This window comes from Dasypus novemcinctus, chromosome 5 (genome assembly GCF_030445035.2).
Source record: "Dasypus novemcinctus isolate mDasNov1 chromosome 5, mDasNov1.1.hap2, whole genome shotgun sequence".
Lineage (NCBI taxonomy): Eukaryota > Metazoa > Chordata > Mammalia > Cingulata > Dasypodidae > Dasypus > Dasypus novemcinctus.
In genome coordinates, this window is record NC_080677.1 from 18,955,923 (window position 1) to 18,976,499 (window position 20,577).

At 40.9% G+C, this 20,577-nt stretch overlaps 1 protein-coding gene and 1 pseudogene across 1 annotated transcript in view; one reads left to right on the forward strand and one right to left on the reverse strand.

Annotated features, from left to right (window-relative positions):
* The window catches only part of POU6F2 (POU class 6 homeobox 2), a 382,627-nt gene that overhangs the window by 87,260 nt on the left and 274,790 nt on the right, over nucleotides 1–20,577 (reverse strand). The gene's annotated exons all lie outside the window — the stretch shown is intronic.
* The window catches only part of LOC105746523 (heterogeneous nuclear ribonucleoprotein A1-like), a 56,756-nt pseudogene continuing 41,273 nt past the window's right edge, over nucleotides 5,095–20,577 (forward strand).

The following is a 20,577-nucleotide window of genomic DNA, read 5'->3' on the forward strand; positions in this document are numbered from 1 at the left end:
GGAAAACCTATAGAGGTGGCATGGTAGCTGGTGAACTGACTCTGAGCAGAGCAATAAGGGGTTGAAAGATGGGGAGATGGGAAAACTGTCTTTTAATAGCCTAGGCTACTTTACTCCCAGACTCAACTTTGAGGATTACTGCCCCAGAATGTGGCTTCTTTAGCCCTGATAAACACAGGAACATCCCTGACTCCACCAACTTTATGGGTAAGCATTCTTCATACCATATTTCCATGGTTTGTAGGGGAGAAATGCACTCCTTTTGTCTTCCTGGAAATTCTTGCGATCTATGAGAATATGAGAAATTGATGGCAGAAAAGGGGCACAAGTGGTCAAGGCAGTGGTACCCATTTGGAACAAAATAGTAATCATCCAAGTGAATGGCTACCAACACAAATATCCAGGAGAGATGTGGACTGCCTCCCCCCCCCCCCCCCCCCGCCCCAGCTCTTTCTGTCCTTCTAAATCTGATGAAAACTTTAGAGCCCTGCTCAAGTCTTACTACGTCTAGGACGTCTTCTTTGACAATCCCAGTACTTGGCTGGCTCCTCTTCAGGTCTATGATAACACTTGAAGCCTTCCCACATAGTCTGATCCTTCCTTTTGCATTCTTACATTGTATGTTAGGCTTGCCTTCCTGGAGCAACCCTATAATCTATATTGGTAACGATGACCCAAAGCCATCAGGAAATTGCAATTATATTTCCTTTTATCCCTACTGGGCAACTCATGATCCTGTGAGCATCCATCTCACCAATCTGCAAAATCTGTGTGATGCCTACTTTATTGGGATGTTGAGGATAATATGAGATCATGTTTATGAAAGTACTTTATAAACCACAAGGCATGATAACAAACAGAAGGTTTTTATTACTTTGATACTCCGTTTAAGAAGATAGAGCATGAGAGTAAAATGCTTTTTAAAAGATTTACATTTCACAAGTTTTATAGTTCTCACACTGAAAGGGTTAACCCCAGCTCTTCTGGGAACACTCAACTATTAAAGGGAACTTCCTTCTTTGAGGATGATGGGTAGCCAAGATTTTGGTGTGTGGTCGTGATATTCTTCCATCTGGGATGTGTGAAAGTCCATGCATTCTCAGATTATAAAGTCACGTTTATTTTCATGGCATCGGTGGCTATTAGACACATGGCTTCCCAGGTTGATTATGTATTTAAATGTTTAAATTTAAAATTAAAGATTCAAATTTAAATGTACCTGAATTTTCTGATTGAGAGGAGAAAAGCAAATAACCCTCAAACTATTACTATTTGTCCTGGTTGAGTTAACTGACGTAAATTCACCAACATTTATTTGATGAATGATTTATATCAAATAAGTGTTTGCCAGAAGCATATCGGGCCCCATGGATTCCCTGTAATTCTCAAAATATAGTCCCTTTTCCAGTCTCCACGCTTCTATCTGTTGGTGAAGATGAGCCCCAACATTTTGGGTACTCTTGGAAAAACCCCCACTCTGTGCTCCTCTGGCCCCTCAAAGCTCCCACCATAGCCTGCCTTGAAGGCCATCTGGAACAATCCATCATGTCTGTATCTCTGTTTTTGTGTTGGTCACCTCAGGAAGCCCAAGAATCCCAGGTCTACTCTCGCCGTCTGGGCACTCTTCTCCATGCGACTCTGCATTCCTCTCCCTCACCTCCCCAGTTCCTGAGACCTTTCCACTGTGGTCTCTGGTATTCATGGGCCTTCATCAGTTAAACTGCCTATCTCCTCAACATCTTTTCTGATTATTCTCTGCACCTTTTTGCCCTAGCAGAAACCGGGCTCTTCCCTCAGGACACCACTTCCCTGAAGACCTCTTATGTGGTGGTGTTATCTACCTGTTTCTCGTGTCTCTGGATCTGGAGGTGGGGTAGTGTCCCGTTTGCTTGTCACTGCAGCTTCCAGACCACTCTTCTTCCTGTCTTCCTGAAAACCCCAGCTTTGGAGCTCATGCCATTGAAGTATAACACCTGCTATCCTTTGTGGCAATCTAGAGATCTTTAAGTCATCCTGCCACATTCCTTGAAGTTTCTGCTCCTGGCTGGCTGTCCCTGTCTGTAGAATAAAGACTGCTGTAATAAGGTTGGAGGTACCTGTGTGTGTTATTTTTAAATCCTCTAGTTGTTTAACCTTTTTTCCTCTAATTAGCACCTCCTTTGGCCCACCTCACCCATCCCGAATAAGGTCATGCGTTAGTGTAGCCAATAACCACAACTTGTCCATTGTCTGCATTACAAGCACCCCACCTCAAGCCTCTACCCTCTCTGTTCCAGCTTATTCCTTCTATACTTCAAACTCCGACAATTTTTAACTCCACTTGAACCTCTAATTCATGAATCCTACCACCTTTCTACTGCCCTGAATCTCCCTTGAAACTTTCCTTTTTTGCCCAGTTAAGATTTCATAGTCCAACATATTATACTCACTTTCTTGTGTTTGCACTCAACTCCCTTACCTTGTGCATTTTGACTGCCTACCCCAATAAAATTCCATCCCTGGTTAAATTCAACTCTCCACCTACTCTGTGTCTGCACCTACACAGCCAAACTGTCTGGAGAAAAATTCAAAACTTTGTTGATCATCCTCACTTGAAGTACCTAAACATGATCCTCACGTGGATCCTTTGTACCACCCAGCCACCCTGTGACACTCCCCTGGTCAGATCATTCCCTGACACCCCTAGAAGGACTGTTTCACATCTTCTCATTTCTCTTCAGACCTTCAGCACCTCCTTTCCCATCTACTCTTGCTGTTGATCATGTTCCTTATTTCACTGAGAAAATAGAAGCAATCAGATAAGAACTTCCGTATCTTCCATTGCTGCAATTACCCACCCCCAGCATCTCTGTAGGTATATTCTGTGTGTTGTCCTGTTCCTATGGATGAGCATGCTGGGTCCCTATCCTAGGAAAACCCACCATTAGTGCAATAGATCCCATGCTTCTCACCTGTTCAAGAACACCTCCGACTTGTTTAATCAAAATTCCCTCCTGTGCTGGTTCACTATCATCAGTATTTAAATATGCTGATGTCTCCAACCCAAAAACAAACTTCTCATAACCCCACATTCTCTCCAGCTATTGCACCGTCTATTTCCCCTCAGAGCAAAATGCCTGGAAAAAGTTGTCTCTTCTTGATATTTTCAATTCTTCAACTTTAGTTCTTTCTTGAATCCCCTTTAATCACTCAAATTCTTTACCACCCCTCCACTGAAGCTCTAGTCAAGATCACTACTTACATTCAGGTGCTAAATACAAAACTTATGTCTCAGCTCTCAACTTACTTGATCTACCAAAAAATAGTTGACCCACTTACTCAATCCATCCTTGAAGCACTTGATTTTTGTTGTCTTTTGGGTGCCACTTTCTCCTACCTCACTGAACACTCTTCTCAGGCTTCAGGAATGATTAATCTGGGGGTGCTTCGGTGTCTAGTCCGTGGACCTCTTCTTATCTATGCTCACTCTCTAGGTGATCTCATTCAAGCTTGTCCCTTTAAATACATCCATATGCTTATGAAACCCCAAATGAGTATCCCTACCTTAGACGTGTCTCCAGAACTTGATTGTCCTTCTGCTTCCTCAATATTTCCTCTTACACATTTTTTAGTCTCTCAAACATAACCTCCCCCCAACTGACATGTTAAAAACAAAACATATGCCCAACCTGCTCTTCCCAGAGTCTTTCCCAACTCAGTAACTTCATACTCCATTTGCATAGGTCAAAATAATTTTGACATCTTTGACTCTTTTTCTTACACCCAAAACCAATCCATCAGAAAATCCTGTCAGTGATTCCTTCAAATATATGCAGCATCTTTTCACCACCTCCATCACTTCCATCCTGGTTCCAGCCATCATTACTCCTGTATGGATGGTTGCAGTAGCCTCCTAACTGGCCTTCCTGCTTCTGCTCTTCATCTCAGGCAGTCTTCTTGGTATCTAAGGGACTTCCTGTTTCACAAAGAGCAATATCTAAAGTCTTGGGAGTGGCCTACAAGATCCAAGATGATACAGTCCTTGCTTCTTCTCTGACCCCATCTCCTGCCACTCTACCCCTTGCCCACTACACTAAGCCTTGCTGGCCCTTCTGCTTTTCCATGAACCTGTCAAGCACTCTCTTTGGATCTTTGCATGTGTGTCCTCCCCTGGAGTGCTCTGTCTCTCCTTAGGTTGGCAAGGTTCCTGCCTGCTGGTCTTTGCCCCTGTAGAGATACCCTCTCTGGTCAACCTATATCAAATAGTAATCCCCTATTCTGACACTTTCTTTCCCTATTACCCCATTTATTATTCCCCCTTATAAGTCATCAATGTTTGACACACTATGTGTTTCAGTGTTTATCTGACTTTTTTTTAATTCGTATGCACCCCTGATTCCCACATGATGAGGTCTAGATCGGCTTGCCCTGGAGTTGTGCTTTGTGGATTTGAGTATCCACAAATCCTTCTTGCCTTGCTCTTCTAAGAAAATGTGTCCAGTATGGAGAAGATTACAAAGGAGACCCTGGCAGGCTCTCCCTTATATCTGCTGGAAAAACATTTGGATTTGCACTCTTGCAGGCTTTTGTTTTTTGTTTTTTATTTTTCCTGGCAGTGGATAGCTTTCAATAGGAAATGAAAAGGCATTGTCTATTTGAATTTTGGTCAGGACTGGAAACTTCAAGATGTATGTTTATGGGAGGTTGTTTTTCGAGCAATGTAAGGCTAGGTTATTATTTTGTTTGGATTCAGTGAAACAGCAGCTCCACATTCTCAGACAAGGGGAGAGTGAGGATTGCCTGGAAACGCAGGCTGAGAGAGCTGGAGTGACTCTCCACAAGCTCAGCTGATCACCAGCGACGGCCCCAAGGGTCACCTGCCCCATTCGGCCGGTTGGGCGTATTGTCCTCTTGAGCTTGTGAAGGACGCGTTGTTTCTTTGTGACAGAGGTGCTTCCTGTGGGCTCCTCCCCATCACCTGCCCCATTCGGCCGGTTGGGCGTATTGTCCTCTTGAGCTTGTGAAGGACGCCTTGTTTCTTTGTGACAGAGGTGCTTCCTGTGGGCTCCTCCCCATCACCTGACCCCTTCGTATCTGCAAATCACCACAGGTTCTCTCTAAAGCCAGAGCACAAACATCTGCGGCTGTTGTTTTTTTCAGACTCCAGAACTGGCAATTTCACTGTGACCCCTTCAAACTGCCTTAGCGGGGAGAAGCTGTGAGAGAAACACATCTTTTAGTGCTGTTTCCTGGCTCTCAAAGTAAGTTACATGAAAAGGAAAAGAATAAACTTTAAAGTGTTTTCTGAACTGTCATTTGATGATGCATTCGGCAATCTTCAGAAAATAGGTACATGTTACTACCACATTAGGGAGAAAATAAGTTAAATAAAAATTTCCAGCAGCAAGCCCGAAGGCTATCATATTGTCACTCAGTAATCTGTTTCTGAAGATTCCCCAAAGCATTTTAGTAGGTCTGCAAGCTTTCAACTTTCTGGATCACATACCATATGCATTAAATCCAAAAGAAACAGAGGCAGTCAAACTGACGGATTCTAATTTAGAAACTGAAAAGTGAATCTTCTGTTGCTTTTGAAGGTGAAAAAAAAATGACAGTCTTGCCTCTTCTCCTGAAAACTTATCTATGATTATACTTTGGGCTAGAAGGGCCCAGCAGCATATTTGTTGTACACAACACTGGAGCTTTAAAAGCTTCTTTTTGATGAATTCATTCGTGATTTAATCAGCGGGTCAAGAAGTCAGCTTTTCAGAGCTCACATCTACATTTACACATCAGAGATTGATTGATAGGGTAAATCAGGGCTAGCCACAGTTGAGAACAGGGAAATTGCTGCATGCGAAAAGAAAATAAGTTTTGTGGTGGGGCTTCACTAGGTTAAAATCTTTTGCGTCTCTGTACTATGTTCTTTCTTTCCTGCTGGATTTCTGAGTTCCCTCAAGCTGAGAGAAAAAAGACTCTTCACCCCTTCCGGACTACCCTTGGGTCTCAGGAAGGCTGAAATGGGCAAACGGACTCAGGCCCTCCACGCACACATAGGATCCTGAATTGGATGCCCTAAGGAGTCTCCAGAGGCAACCCCTGGGAAGATGGGAGAGGCTAGAACAGACCAAGTCAGCAGAGAAGGGGGAGAAAAGAAGCAAGTATAACGTTCTCTGAGTGACAAGTATGTCTTAGGTACTAAAAGGTGCTTTATGGATGGTACTTTAATCTTTAAAGACAAATGGGTAGGTTATGCAATAATTTACAGTTGTAGAAAGCCCCAGAATTTTATTTATATGTGACTCCAAAGTTTCCACTCTTTCTACTTTAAGCCACAAGGCTGAAGTTTACAGAAATTGTCTATTTTACATGGAATGTTTCCGTTTTCTTTGTTTTAACAACTGGTGTGGCTTTTAATGTATCTTCTCTCTATATATGTAAGTATACATTCAGTATATCCATCAGAAGGCCTTTGCCTCATTCTAGTGAACGAGCAGTAATTAGCAAGATCATAATTAATAGATAACTGAATTGTGGACATTACATCTCAAAAGGGAAGCTTTCTGTCAGTTAATATTTAACATGTATTTTACGAGGAGGAAGATACTATCTGAAAATGCAATTTTAAATAAGGATGTTAACTACCCCCTTGAAAAATGCCTGAACACTTCACTGCAAACAAACGTTGCATGTAAAATATAAAAATTCTGTGTGTTGCATTTGAAATCTGATAAATATTTATTATCAATGCTGTTTGCTTTTAATCTGTTCAGGATATCATTTCTCCAGCTTCTTAGTAGTTAAACAAAAATGGCATTTACATTACAATATTGCTTGCCAACAATCTCATTTTCTGGTTTAGTCAGCAGCCCTTCACGCTTGATTAGTCTTTAATTATACAAATACCTACATATTAAAAAAGTTTTCTTTTTTCCATACTTTGAGCATGTAATTATTTTCTCTTGCATGCAACAACCTTTAATTTTAGGATTAAGCAACTGATTCTTTTTAGTATGGATGGGTCTTTTCAAGTGTTAAAGCAAATTTGGTTATTGTATTATGAGAAAAATTAACTTTGGGAAACCTCTCATCAGTACATTTGCTAGTGCCCTGATAACTGCTGCAGAAAGTGCTGGGTGAGTACAGATCAAATAGAAGACCTTCTTCTTTTTTTTTCTACTTCTTCCTACATCTTTGGTCTAGGTATATGATAATTTAAGCAACTTAAATCGACCATCTACCTAGTTTTCCTATATCCATAAAATAGGGCTGAGAGCAGATGTTTTAAATAAAAATATCTTAATACAAGACTATTTAAAACTCTAGTTAGGAAATCCACTAATCGTAAACCTCTATAATCAAATCTTTCTCTATGATAAAAAGTAAGAATATCTTCTTGAATTAGATGGTATTTCTTTTTATATACCATGCTTACTACTTGGGGCCAAGGCCAAACAACCACAGGATTGAGAAGTGGTCCTTCCTTTTTCAAAATCAAATTTAGTATAGATGGTACAAATCATTTGTATATTGCCTGGCATTTTGTTGGACACTGACTTCATAATAGTTTCTATCTGTCTCCTCTTATACTAAATTCAGAAAAAAGTAGTTTTCCATTTCTTTATGGAAATCATCTCAAGGAGCAAACTAATCTGAGACCTCATGGCATTCAATTAACCACAGTAAATATGGCCCATGTTCCAGGTTCTCTACTAGGTGTGGAAAACTCAGAGATGAATAAGACTCACAGAGGCATTGAACCAAGTCTAAGCAATGAGACTGTGTTTAAAGAACTGCCAAGAAGATATTCTAACTCCACTCTATTCTCTCTTTACCTGGCAATGAAAAACTCTTCTGGCCATCTTATGTACTTTTTTATACAGAAGTACAACCCCATTTCCTTTCTTCTCTTCTTGGAGTTGATCACAGAATCTCAGAGTTGGACAGAACCATAAAGTAAATCTGGTCCAGCACCTCTGCTTTGCAGGAGAACCACTAAAATCTCCCTGGTGATCATCCAGTCAGCTCACCTGCCAGCACATCCCATTTTTGCATGTATCTCTTAGGAATAGAACCCACTGGTCCTGGTTCTACCACCTTAAAAAATAAAGATAAATTTTAATCCTCTTTTCCAGATGACAACTCTTCAAATATCTGACAATAGCAACCATTTTTCCTTTTGATATATTCTCCATTTATTTCCACCAACTTAATATATGTCCTATATGACCAGCTTGAAGATTCACCCCCCATCCTGATGGCCCAATTGTGAATTGGTTTTACTTTCTCTACCACCTTTAGCTCTGAATAGGATCCTCTAGTGTGTTTTGACCATTACTCAGTCAACTGAGAATATACACCCTCTGTTCTAGGCAGAGTATATTGATTAAAATAGCCTATGATCCCATTAGTCTTTTTTGATAACATAATGTTGATTCATATTGAGCTTACTAAGACAAAATTCATCACATACTTTTCACATATCCTCCCTTCCTATATGGGTCCAATGGGTTCATAGATTTAAGCACAGATATATCTATACCCCATTTACCTTTTATCTTAGGAAATCCAACTCATCTCTTTAGTCTTGACTCCATTCCTTTCCATTAAATGTTATCCAAGACTTGATAGGCATTTTCTCCATAACTTTATATAAATTATTGGTAGAAATGATCTAAGGACAATTAAGTGAATATTTCTAATTCACTTAATTGTCTTTTAATCTGACCCATATTTTTTTCTCTGGTCTAAAAGGAGATCATGACAGGTTGTGACAGAAGCTTGTAGGAGTTCAGATGTCCCAGGATGAGGAGTTCTCCTGTTCCCTGATTCTGCAATAAACCCTCTCAAAGGGAAATGACAGGATACTCATATAATATGTCCTTGTGAATACTTGCTGAGTCCCAGGGATAGCTGAGCTTTCATATTCCATCCCTTTAATTGCCCGTTCTAGGTGCAAGATTGAAATTAATCCAAAGAACTGTAGTTTGCTAAATCTTCTTCCCTCCCTCCCCTCTCCTTCCCTCCTCTCCCTTCCCCTTTCTTCCTTCCATTATTTATTTTTATCGAAATATGTTTACTTATGCACACATCCAACAAATATTTATTGTGTGTCTACTGTGTGCTAGGCACTTTTATTGCTGATGTGCTTGTGAATTTTACATTCTCATAAGCAAAAATAAAGAAGCAAATAAATAAATACATAATATGTCAGTGGTAAGAAGAAAATGAAGAAAAATGAAAGACAGTAAGAGGATAGGGTTGATGTATGTGCAATTTTATATAAAATGGTAAGGAAGACACTGGAGGCAAAATGTAGCCAAGACCTGAATGAAGTGAAGGGCAAGCTAGATATCTAAGGGAAGAGTATCTAGAGAGAAAGAACAGTAAGTGCAAAGACCCTGAGTGTGCAAAGGGAAACACTGAGACAGTATAGTTTTATTCCAAAAACCATCATTCCCTGTCTCAAATCTTCCTTTGGTGACACCTCTTCAAATTGTTTTAGATGGTTCTTTTTGAATGTGCCTCCACATTTCTAAATGATATGCTTCCCCTCTGCCCCTTGATTTACCAATTTTGGACATTATCTATTGATTTCCAATTTGAAGGATGATAATTAGGCACCCTCCCAACCCACACCACACTTCCCCTCCTCCTACCTATCTTCTTTCTCTCAACATAGTCTGTGATTTAATGTTTACCTTTCTGCCACTATGGAAGTAGCATCTACTGCTGAGCTAATTAATATGCCATGACTACACTTCCTTTCTTATGAAAGCTTTTGCTCTTACCGAAGTTAATAATTGCTTCTTTGTTTGTTTAGTTTACTTTATTCCTATTAATAATTCTTTGCAAACTCATCACACGTATGGTAAAACTTCTTTGAATGTTGTTTTCCACAGGGTCGAATCATACCCGGGAATCTCTTGGTTTCTCTTCTCTCCCTGATCTTCCTCTCCCTCATCCCGCTCTCCACCATTTCTCCAGGGCCATCCTCTGAGAGTCCTCCACATTCCTGCCCCAAGATGGACCAGTTGCCTTCTAGGCCAGCCATATAGCATCAATATGGAATTTCTTTTTTCCCCTCTTTTTTATGTTAGATCTCCAATCTTCCTTTCTTGGTTTACACTGTTGTTGTAGTGGAACACTTATTCCAGTAGATTTGGTAAAGGATGTGTGAGAGATAAATTTGGGATAAATTTTCCAGGGACTCTGCACCTGACTATTTAGTTGATCTTCACTTTTGATAGATAGCCTGACAGTGTATAAAATACAAGTTGAAAATAATTTTCTCTCCGAATTTTGAGTCATTGCACCATTGCCTTCCAGCTTCAAGTTTTGCTATTGAAACCCAATGCTGTTCTGATTCCTGATAATCTACCTATTTTTTCTCCTCTGGAACACATTCACAATTATGTGTTTGACATGGGTCTTTTCTTCATTTGTTAGGTTGCACATTCAGTGGGATTTTCAATCAATTTTCTTGAGTTATTTTTTGTTAATGTCTTCTCCATTCCCCCCCCCCCCCCATGTTATTAGTTACAATTTGGGCATCCTGGATTGATCTGTTATCTTTCCCTCTTTTTCTCAAGTTCTATCTTTTTCCCCTTACTCTGCCTTTCTGTTCTACTTTCTGAGAGATTTTCATAACTTATATTCTAAACCTTTATTTGAATTTTTTGTTTCTGCTATAATTATTTAACTATTATCTAAATGTTTTCCAAAAAGTTGTTTTTGTCCTTACATTGACTCTGTTTCCTGTGAATTCCCCTGCCCAGTTTGCTTTTGTTTCTGGTTTCAGAGAAAGGCATTCTTCAAATATTTGGTCATTCTTATTTGTCTTTTCATCAGAGAGAATGAGGCAGGGGCTTGACTATGCTGTTGGAGATACCAAATATCAAAAATGGATCTTTTTCCTCTCTCCAGGGAAGACTCTGCTCATTTCTGGCCTGGGAGGTGGGGTGGTGATGAGGTAGGGTGATGGTGGAATGCGTGCATGCTTGAATGCCAGGGTACAGATCTGAGTGGTTCACAGAGACCAGGTCACATCACTTGGCTGTAGAATCTCCTTTAATCTCCCTGCTATGAGTAAGGAGCCTCTCCCCAGCACATAGCTGTACTTTATGCCTCCAGGTCTAGAGTGGCTCTTGTTTACTTCCTCTTAAGTAAGAAAAACTGCTGGGCGGGAGAAGAGAGAGTTGTCAGTCTGTCTGGGCTGGGCGGGGGGAGCTGAAGGTCTACGTGCTCTTTATGCAGTTATTTAATGAATCCTCCTTCACCTCTGTCTTCCACAGTAGCCATTGCCTCTGATCCCCAAAGCTTTGATGTGGTGGCATTTCCAGACTTGCCTTGCTTCTTATTACATCCCTCTCTAGACGCTTTCTTGCTTTTTGGTTTTCTCAGCTCAGTTAACTCCTCTCCTATCTTCCAAAATTTTGTTAACCTTGCTTGTCTACAGTTGTCTTTTCTCCAATTCTCTGTGATTTTTTGGAACTATACTATTTTAAAAACAATTCCTTTACTATCATTTTAGGAGGGGCGTTTTCAGGAGGGTATAGAAATAAACCCATGTTTACATTCACTATATTTAATAGGAAATCCTCTCAGTTTTTCCTTTTTGAGAATTGGAAAGACTTTTATTATTTTAGTTTTCTAGAACATTTTCCATTCTTCACTATTCCTCAGAAACCAACAACTATCTCCAGGTATTTGATCATTCAGTTACAAAAAAAACATAGTTTCTTGGAATGTCCATTAACCATTTTTGAGTAATATACCTTGCCTTAAATAATCTCTCTCGGTCTAATAAATTATTTATAATTCTTTAGAACAGTAATTCTTAAACAAATTTGATCATCAAAATCACTGGTTCTACCCCAGACATTGTGATTTTATATTCTTGGGTTAGGTGAAGGGATCTGTAGTATATTAAAGAATACCCAAGTAACTACAATTTTTTATTTGTTTTTTTCTAATGGAAAATTTTGAACACATATACAAATAGAAAGAATAGTGTAATTACCTCGTGGACCTATCACTCAGCTTCGACAATTATCAACTCATAAGCAATCTTCTTTCATCTGCATCCCCAACCAAAATCTCCCCATGTGCCATATTATTTTTTTCTCCAATATCACCTTGGGGAAAATCCCAGATATCCTATCATTTCATTTGTATTTCAGTTTGTATCTTGAAAAGCTACTCTTAAAAAAATAACTACATTCTACTATCACACCTAAAAATATTAATATCATCAGATGTCCCATCGGGGCTCATGTGCCGTTGTCTGATAAATGCACTTTTTCCCTTTTAGGTTTTCTTGAATTGGAATCTAGATAGATCCCCACAATGAGACGAGGTGTTGTGTCTTTTGACCTACGGTTCAATCCTCACCAGCTCCCCTTCTCTCTCTCTTTCTTACAGTTTCTTTGTTGATGAAACCTCCCCATGTCGTTTTGATGTTTGGACCATTTAGGAGCCATGACTGCTTTGAAGACCGGTCAGGCACTACCTGGAGGAGGGAGGGTGGGGCGGTGGGCACTCTGGAGCCTCTCCCTCCTTGTTTATGAAACCTTCCCTCTCTTGTCCTCCATGTCACCTGCAGACCTTTAAATAATTCTGCATTTTGACTCTTGTTCACCGAGATGAAAAAACAAAAACACATTTATTCTATTGATTTACGTGTATGTGTGTGTGCACAAACATGTATGTGATTTCTTTCCTTCTCCTTACAGAATGTGCACTTGTCTTTATTTAACATCATCCTTCCGGAGAGGCCCCTCTCTGTTTACATTGTGTTTCTGATATTGACGTTATGTTTCTGCTACGTGTGATGTTGTTCCGAGCACTATTCTGGTCAGGGTGTCCCAAGTGTCACTTGGAGAAAGGGGTAGGATTGATAGTGGGTGCAGAACTTTCAGGAGGCAGACTTCTTTCCTTTCAGGCTGGGACTTGCAAAAAAAAAGGTGCCTCCTACTGCCCATTATCAAAGAATGTATATGTATATATATAGATATATGCACACACATAGATACATTTGCCTGCATGTTTAGCTTTGTTTATATGTTTGTGTTGGTTTGAGGTATAAAATATACCTCTTACTATGGGACAAAGTCAGAAGAAATGGAAAAACCCTGTCCTGAAAGACCTAGCTGTTCAGGCAGGCAGAGGTGGGAATTCTTAGACATCTAACAGCTCAAGAAGTGGTTTATCAGTGTACCACAATAGCACATGTAATGATGAGCTTCCAAACATTAAACACACTCCCCAACAGCCAAAAGGACCCCAAAAGTAATGCTACCCCCCTCCACCTTGCAGGGAACACTAAGAGTCAGCATTTTATCACCACCCACGTGGTTGGAAATTCACACAAAATCAAGAGTTTGCCAAACCTATTACACAGAGAAACTAAATAATACATAAAAATCTGGCAAAGTTCTTCTAGTAAAAATAAATAATTGTAAAGAGAGAGTAAAAGGGGGAGAGCTAAAATGGTAGGAAGGAGGGAAGCAAGCACAGAGCTCCACATTGATCACATTTATAAGACTTACTATTTCCATCTTTTCACTTTTCTTAATTTAAAGAATTCATCCAAACCTCTTATTTTTTTTTGTGGCATGAAGGAGAGTAGAAGCTGGTAGAAGCAGTGTGGATAGGAGCTGGAGTAGGCGTGGTGAGCATGGGCTTAGGTTGAGGTGGCCAAATAATTTGTCATACAAACCAGGGACACTTCTGAGAGTGAAATGAGTGCTATTAATAATGACACTGGACAGCATATATAAATAGAGACTTTTCCAGTTAAATGGGAAGGTAGGTTCCACACATTGGAGCCAGATGGACTTGGGCTCAAATCCTAGCTCTACCTTTTACAAATTGCCTGGCTTTTGATGAGTTACCAGCTTCTCTGAGATCTGAATCAAGTCTCTATTTTCCAAAGCCTACTGAGGAGAGAAGGAGGGGGTTAAAACAATTTTTAAGGGAATCAGAATCAGATTCATAATAATTCTAAGGCTTTTAGAGCCCTCGCTTTGTGCCAGGCATTGTCCTAAATACAAAAATGCATAAGCAACATTTCTTTCATTAGAAACTGTTATCTTAATCGAGTAAGTTTGCAAATAAATTTGAGATTGTCTGATAGAAGGTACTTAAATAACTGTGAAAGGAATAACTGTGAGAAATGATCACTTAGAACAATTGACAGCCCTTTGGAAATAGAGGAGGGCTTATAATTCAAGTCAGATAAACTTGCCCAAAGAATAGGGAAACAAAAAAGACTCAAAGAGTACATGCTAGGTGTCAAGTGTGTGAGTTCGGTTATCGAAGGCTGGGCAACCACAGAAGCTTCACGGAAGGGGAAAGATGTGGAGTGAGCCAAAGACACGCAGAGAGAAGAGAGGGCATTTCTGGCCCTGGTCACAGTAACTCAAAGCCAGGGAAGTGGGACTGCACCCAGCACATCATGGCACAGGGAGTCGGCCAGGCCAGATGCTGGGAAGGGAGGTGATGGGAGATGGGGGTGAAGAGTAGCTATCTAGCTCGTGCAGGCTGAGGAGGCCACACTCATCAGCCACTGAAGGGGTTAGAGCACAGGGCAATGCAAACAAAATATTCTTCTCGGAAGGTTGACTTGGCAGTGGTTTGCAAAGTGGGTTGGATCAGGCAGCCAACAGAAGTTGGAAGGCCAGGTCAGGGAGGACTGCAAGAGCTCTTCCTGGGGCTGGGCTACGGGGGAGATCTGAGAAAAGCTCCAGGCCCAGGGCGGTGGAGTTCAGCAGCCCACAAGTTCTTGAATAGGGGCCCCGAATCTGGCTCCTGACTTGCACCTCTCTGGGGGACATCAGCCTATCCCTCAGTAAATCTTCCAGGCACCTGATTAGTCAATTTATCAGCATTAGGCTCTGTGCGTCCCTCCTTCCTACCGTTTTCTCTCTCCCCCTTCCACTGTCTTTTTAGAATGATTTACTCATTTTTGGTGGAGCTACTTTGCCAGATTTTTATGTATTATTTAGTCTCTCAGTGTAATAGGTTTGGCAAACTATTGATTTTGTGTGAATTTCCAACTACCTGGGTGGTGATAAAATGCTGACTCTTGATGTTTCCAGCAAGGTGGAGGGGGTGGCATTACTTTTTGCATCCTTTTGGCTGTTGGGGAATGTGTTTAATGATTAGAAGCTCATCGTCACACACAGTATTTTGGAACACTGATAAACCTGCTTCTTGAGCTATTAGATATCTAAAAATTCCCACCTTTGCTTCCCTGAAAAGTAAATCTTTCAGGGTAGGGCTTTTCCAGTTCATCTGACCTTGTCCCATAGTAAGAGATGCATTTTATATCTCAAGCCAACACATAGATACAAACCAACTATACATGCAGACAAATATATCTGTGTGTGTATATATGTCTTTCTCTCTCTCTATGCAACTATACGTATATGCCTATCTAAATGTATATAACTGAAACAAAAGTTCCAAGAAAAAAATACTATTTGTGAAATGTGTTGGTATTTTCTATTCTTCTTTGTTATTGTCTTTTAAAAATTCTGGTTACAAACTACTAAAGTGAGAGTGGGAAGGTGTTATGCTCCCATCCTGGGGAGGCCTGATGTTCTCAAACAGAGGGGAGGGTGTCTCTCAAGAGCATGGGTAGCTCCCAGTGGGGGAGGACAGCTTGTGTGTCAGGCCCTCAGCACTGTTGCAAGTATCTATGAATCTTGCCCTTTAAGCAGTGACGCTTGGTAGTCACTGTGGGCCCAGAAGGAAGGGGGAGAGAGGAATAGAATAGTTGGAAGAGGAGGTTGGAAGAGAACACTTAGAGTGTTCTGCATGATCGTGCAATGATGGATATAGGCCATGTTAAATATCACCAAAAATTTATAAAGGTGCATAGTCTAAAATGTAAACCATAACATAAACCATAATGTTACCAAAAATTTATAAAAGTGTACAGTCTAAAATGTAAAACATGATGTAAACCATAATGGAACCAAGGTTAGTAGCTGTGTTTCAATATCTGTACATCAGTTGCAGCAAATGTAACATCCACATGTAAAAAGACCAATGCTGGGGAAGGGGAAAGGGTTTGATATTGGGTATATGGGAGTTTCCTATATTCTATATGTGACTTTATTGTGACCTAAAACTTTTTTGAAGACGTTAAAAAAAAAAAAAAGGATGTAGACACTGAGGAAGAAATGGAAGAGGTTTCCTTGCCACTGTACATACAGGGCAATACCTATTACAGTGATGAAAGGCAAAATGTAAAAAAAAAATTTTTATGATTTTTTTTTAATACCCCAATTTATTTTTTACTTTATTTTAGTTTTCTAAATTACTATGTGTTCTATTTCTAATCTTTAAACCTATCATTACTATTTCATTTTCCTATTAATTGAATTTGGTAATATACTAGACTTCATTTTTGAAGAAGTTTTAGATCATAGAGGGGTTCAATTATGGCAGGGGAGGAGCACTGATGTGGGGTGTCATTGATGGGGGGGGATGCATGGGTGGGAAGGAGTTCTCCAGGGCATGTATATAGGGTATACGGATATGTTCGGATGTTCGTTGGGTATTGACATAATGGGTAGAGTTTCACATGACAAATGAGGGAGAGCTGAGTTCTTATTCTAGGAAACCCTGTTGTACTCCCCAGTGGAGCAGCAACCGTCCCCTGAGTACAAGGGCAAAGGCTAGTGAAGAAGAATGGTCCAATGGTGGGTCCTTGATAATGATGACTATGCTTATGAGCCTGTGTTTTGAAATTCCAACTAGGCCTAGAGCTGCTGGGTGCCTAAGAGTTACCTCCTGAGAACCTCCATGTTGCTCAAATGTGGCCACTCTCTAAGCCAAACTCAGCGTGTAAATGGATTACCTTCCCTGCCCCGTGTAGAACATGACTCCCAGGAATGAGCCTCCCTGGCACTGAGGGATTACTATCAAGTACCAGCTGGTGATGCAACTAGAAAAAAACTTTGAACGAAAGGGAGAAATGGTCAAGACAAATGAGTTTATATGGCTAAGAGATTTCAAAAGGAATTGGGAGGTCATCAGAGGGGTCGCACTTATGCACATCTCAGCAGGATCTCAGAGACAGCCAAAGTAGATACAATACAAGGTAATGGTGCTCCTGAGGGCTATGGAGAAATCCAGGTCCTACAGTCATGGCAGATGGCTCTGGAGTTCAGTGCCTTGCCAGTGGGCCCTACTTTGGAATTTGTGCCCCTGAGTGTGATGGAGTTGGACTCAGATCTGACCCCTCTATGCAGCCTCTTCTGTTACTTTTACTGAACCTGTGGTTGGTGCTGGACTTGGTGTATGCTCAGGAGACTTGAAACTCTGTACTGTCTATGTGCCAGCTGGGCCCTGAACCTCAGCAGAGTTGTAACACCTACTCTCTGGTTCTTGGGACTTACCCAGATCAGCCAATAGGGAGGTGAGGATAGTCAACCACCACACCAGGAAATGGAGAGAATCTAAAACTGCAAGCAGGAGAATTCCATACATTAGCCATGTGGTATCTATGCCCCCTCTTGATTTAGAGGTGGAGTAGACATCACCATTCCAGGGTCCTCAGGATGGAGGAATAAAGTATGGATTACAGTGGATTTACTAGTATTCAACTATAGAATTATTGTGACTCTAGCAATGGAAGAAATTATATCACTGATATGGAGACAGTGGTCACGGGAGTTGCTGAAGGCAGAGAGAGGGAAGAAGAGGTGTGATATGGGGCATTTTTGGAACTTGGAATGATATTGCAGGGACAGATGCAGGACATTACATATCCTGCCATAACCCACTGAATGGGCTGGGAGAGAGTGTAAACTACAACATAAATTATAATCCAGGCTGTGTAGCAATGCTCCAAAATGTACTCATCAAATGCACTGAATGTACCACACTAATGAAGGAAATTGTTGATGTGGGAGGATTTGGGGGTGTGGGGAGTGGGGTATATGGGAAACTTATATTTTTTAATGAAACATTTTGCATGATTCATGTATCTTTAAAAAAAAAAGATTAAAAAAAAGAAACAAAAACGCAATGTGGTCTCACCTAAATCTTCATGAGGATCCCTAAAAAGGCACTGCCTCTTGACTGCCAAGACCACTTCTGTGAGTGCCTTTCTCCAAACTCCTGGTTTTAAGGATCCTCATTTTAATAAATGTACCAGATTCTTTCTTGGTAGGATGAAGAGAGGATGGGCCTTTATTTTTAGACTGGGAAGCAAGAGGATATAAATATCCTGTTCAAGAATAAATAAATAGGATTTGGACAACCCATCACATACTCGAAAAAGCTTTTTCCGCCTCCAAAGGCAGTCCTGAATGAGAAGTAGACTCCCTTCCCGGGTCCCCTTCCCAATAACTTCTATTTTAAGACAATTGCCCCCATGAAAGGCTGAGTTTTTTGTACGCAGTTCTCAGATAAAGCAGAAATAATTGGAGAGATGTCCTGACTAGCTCTTAAATTCTAACTTCCAAGGCTTCCTAACTAAAGTATCCTTTAGCACCTCTGCCTTCATATCCCTACTGGGGAGATATATTTTTGTAATCACTGAATGAATCACAGTGCAGCTTCAGGGATATGTGATGGAGAGAATCTGGACTCTGGTGGGTTTTTTTGTTTGTTTGCTTGTTTGTTTTGTTTTGTTTTAAAGTATACTGCACCTGCCTTACTCCCAAACACATGGTGTGGTGCAAAGTGGTGTTTATTTGAAAATTAAAATACCAAAAACCATGCCCGCTTCAGAACCACCAGATTTTATAGTCTAAGTTTCTTCTTCCTTTCATGTGACACTTCAGATTACTTCAGTCCATACTCTAGTTCTAGAGTCCTGTTGGCAAGGAGATTTTTCTAAACGTTTTTTTTCCCCATTGCCTAGAGCCAAAGGTTTTGTCCTCCGACCTTTTGATTCCCGTTCAGCATGTGATCAATGTCAGGTCACCTCAAGTAAAACGAAGAAGAGGTTAAGTGGAAAAACCAAAAGCAAAAAAGCCAAAGGAGCACAAAGCCCCAAACCTGCCAAGCCAAGTTTTAAGATCTCACTGTTTTGAAATTGTCCGTTCACTTGGATACAAGAATATTTCTTGTGTACTCCGCACTTCCTACCGCACCCCCGCCTGCCTCCATTTGTTTGGTGCCTGATTTGTTTCTAGTTGCGGCAAGGAGGTCAGAGCCAGCCAGGAAAATGAATGGAATCAGCCTCCTGCCAGGCCGCCTGGAGCTGGGGAGTCACGGATCAGCGTAAAGCCAGCTCCCTTTCCCAGGCCCGGGCCGATGTAACTCACTGGAGTGGCAAATTACATCAGACCTACAGCTGTAACCCGACATTATGATTAATTTGATCAGTAATTTCTCCTGTTTTTCATTTTAATCGGTGTGACTATTCTGCTGTGGCTGGTCTTTCAGATCTAATTAAGATAAATTTCAGAGTAAAAGACTTGGCAGAATTTTCGAGTCAAATCCAGGCATCGAGTGTGAAGACCTGCAGCCCAGTCAGTCACCTGGGGAGGGGCAGAGGCGCTCTCACTCAGCAATAAGCCATTCACACTTAAGCAAATTCATAATCTCCAGCCCTGCTTAGTCATTCTCTCAAAACATGCCAGGCAGAAAAGGAAAGAAAGAAAAGCCTCACACAATGCCATTTTTCCCCAGTGCTCACAGTCTGCTGATTTGCCCAGACTATGTGGATAACCCTATAGGTGAACACTTTAAGAATCCCTGATTTGGTGTTTCTAAAACAGATTTTAAATGAATACATGCCTGTGTGTATATAAAATAAACCCCCACACACATATACATACACGCAGATATTGAACGCGCATATGTATAAGTGTGAAATTTTAATGTCTATACACATGCACATATTCTAACCCTTTTAACCCTTTAATGCAAGGACACAGCCATGCCCGTATTTGACTGGGTTGGCAGGGTTTAAGGGTTTGTCTTCTGAAATTAGCTTCTTTTACATTAGCTCATGCATTTTTTTATGCCTCCTAAGGCTGGACCTGCCCGTTCAATCTGGCGTAGACAGACATCGAGCAAGTGTCAAGGATTTGCCTGCGTTACTGGGTTCGCATGTCTGCTTGCAAGAAATACAAAATGATAGGCCAAGAACTTCAAAAGGGCAGATGTTTTTGAGGACTTCCATGGTGTTTTATTAAGTGTTGCTTTTATGATGAAGGTTCTGCTCCCGATGATCACAAAGCAAATTCCCTATTGTAACAGAAGTGGCGATTTTGCAAGACAAACGTCTGGGGTAAAGATGTTTAATTTGAATGTCATTTTGTAGAACAGAAGGGCCCCTTAGTGAGACGGGACAGACTAGTGCTTTCTATGGACTACCACCATAGGACCTGATGGCAGGTAAGAACACATCCTGACTGTGGAGGACCTACACATTTTGAGGATGGTTTTGCTACTGTTTTGCACGGTGTACCTTGGCTTTTGCTCCTGAAAGAGAGTGTTGATGCGATGGTGTAAGAGAAGACTCCACACCCCCTAGTGAGGCAGATAGTCTCCAGTGTGCTTTCTTTGCTATGTGAACAGTAATGAGAACCTAGAGTTAGGTAGGTAGGAGGTTCACAGCTAGCAAGA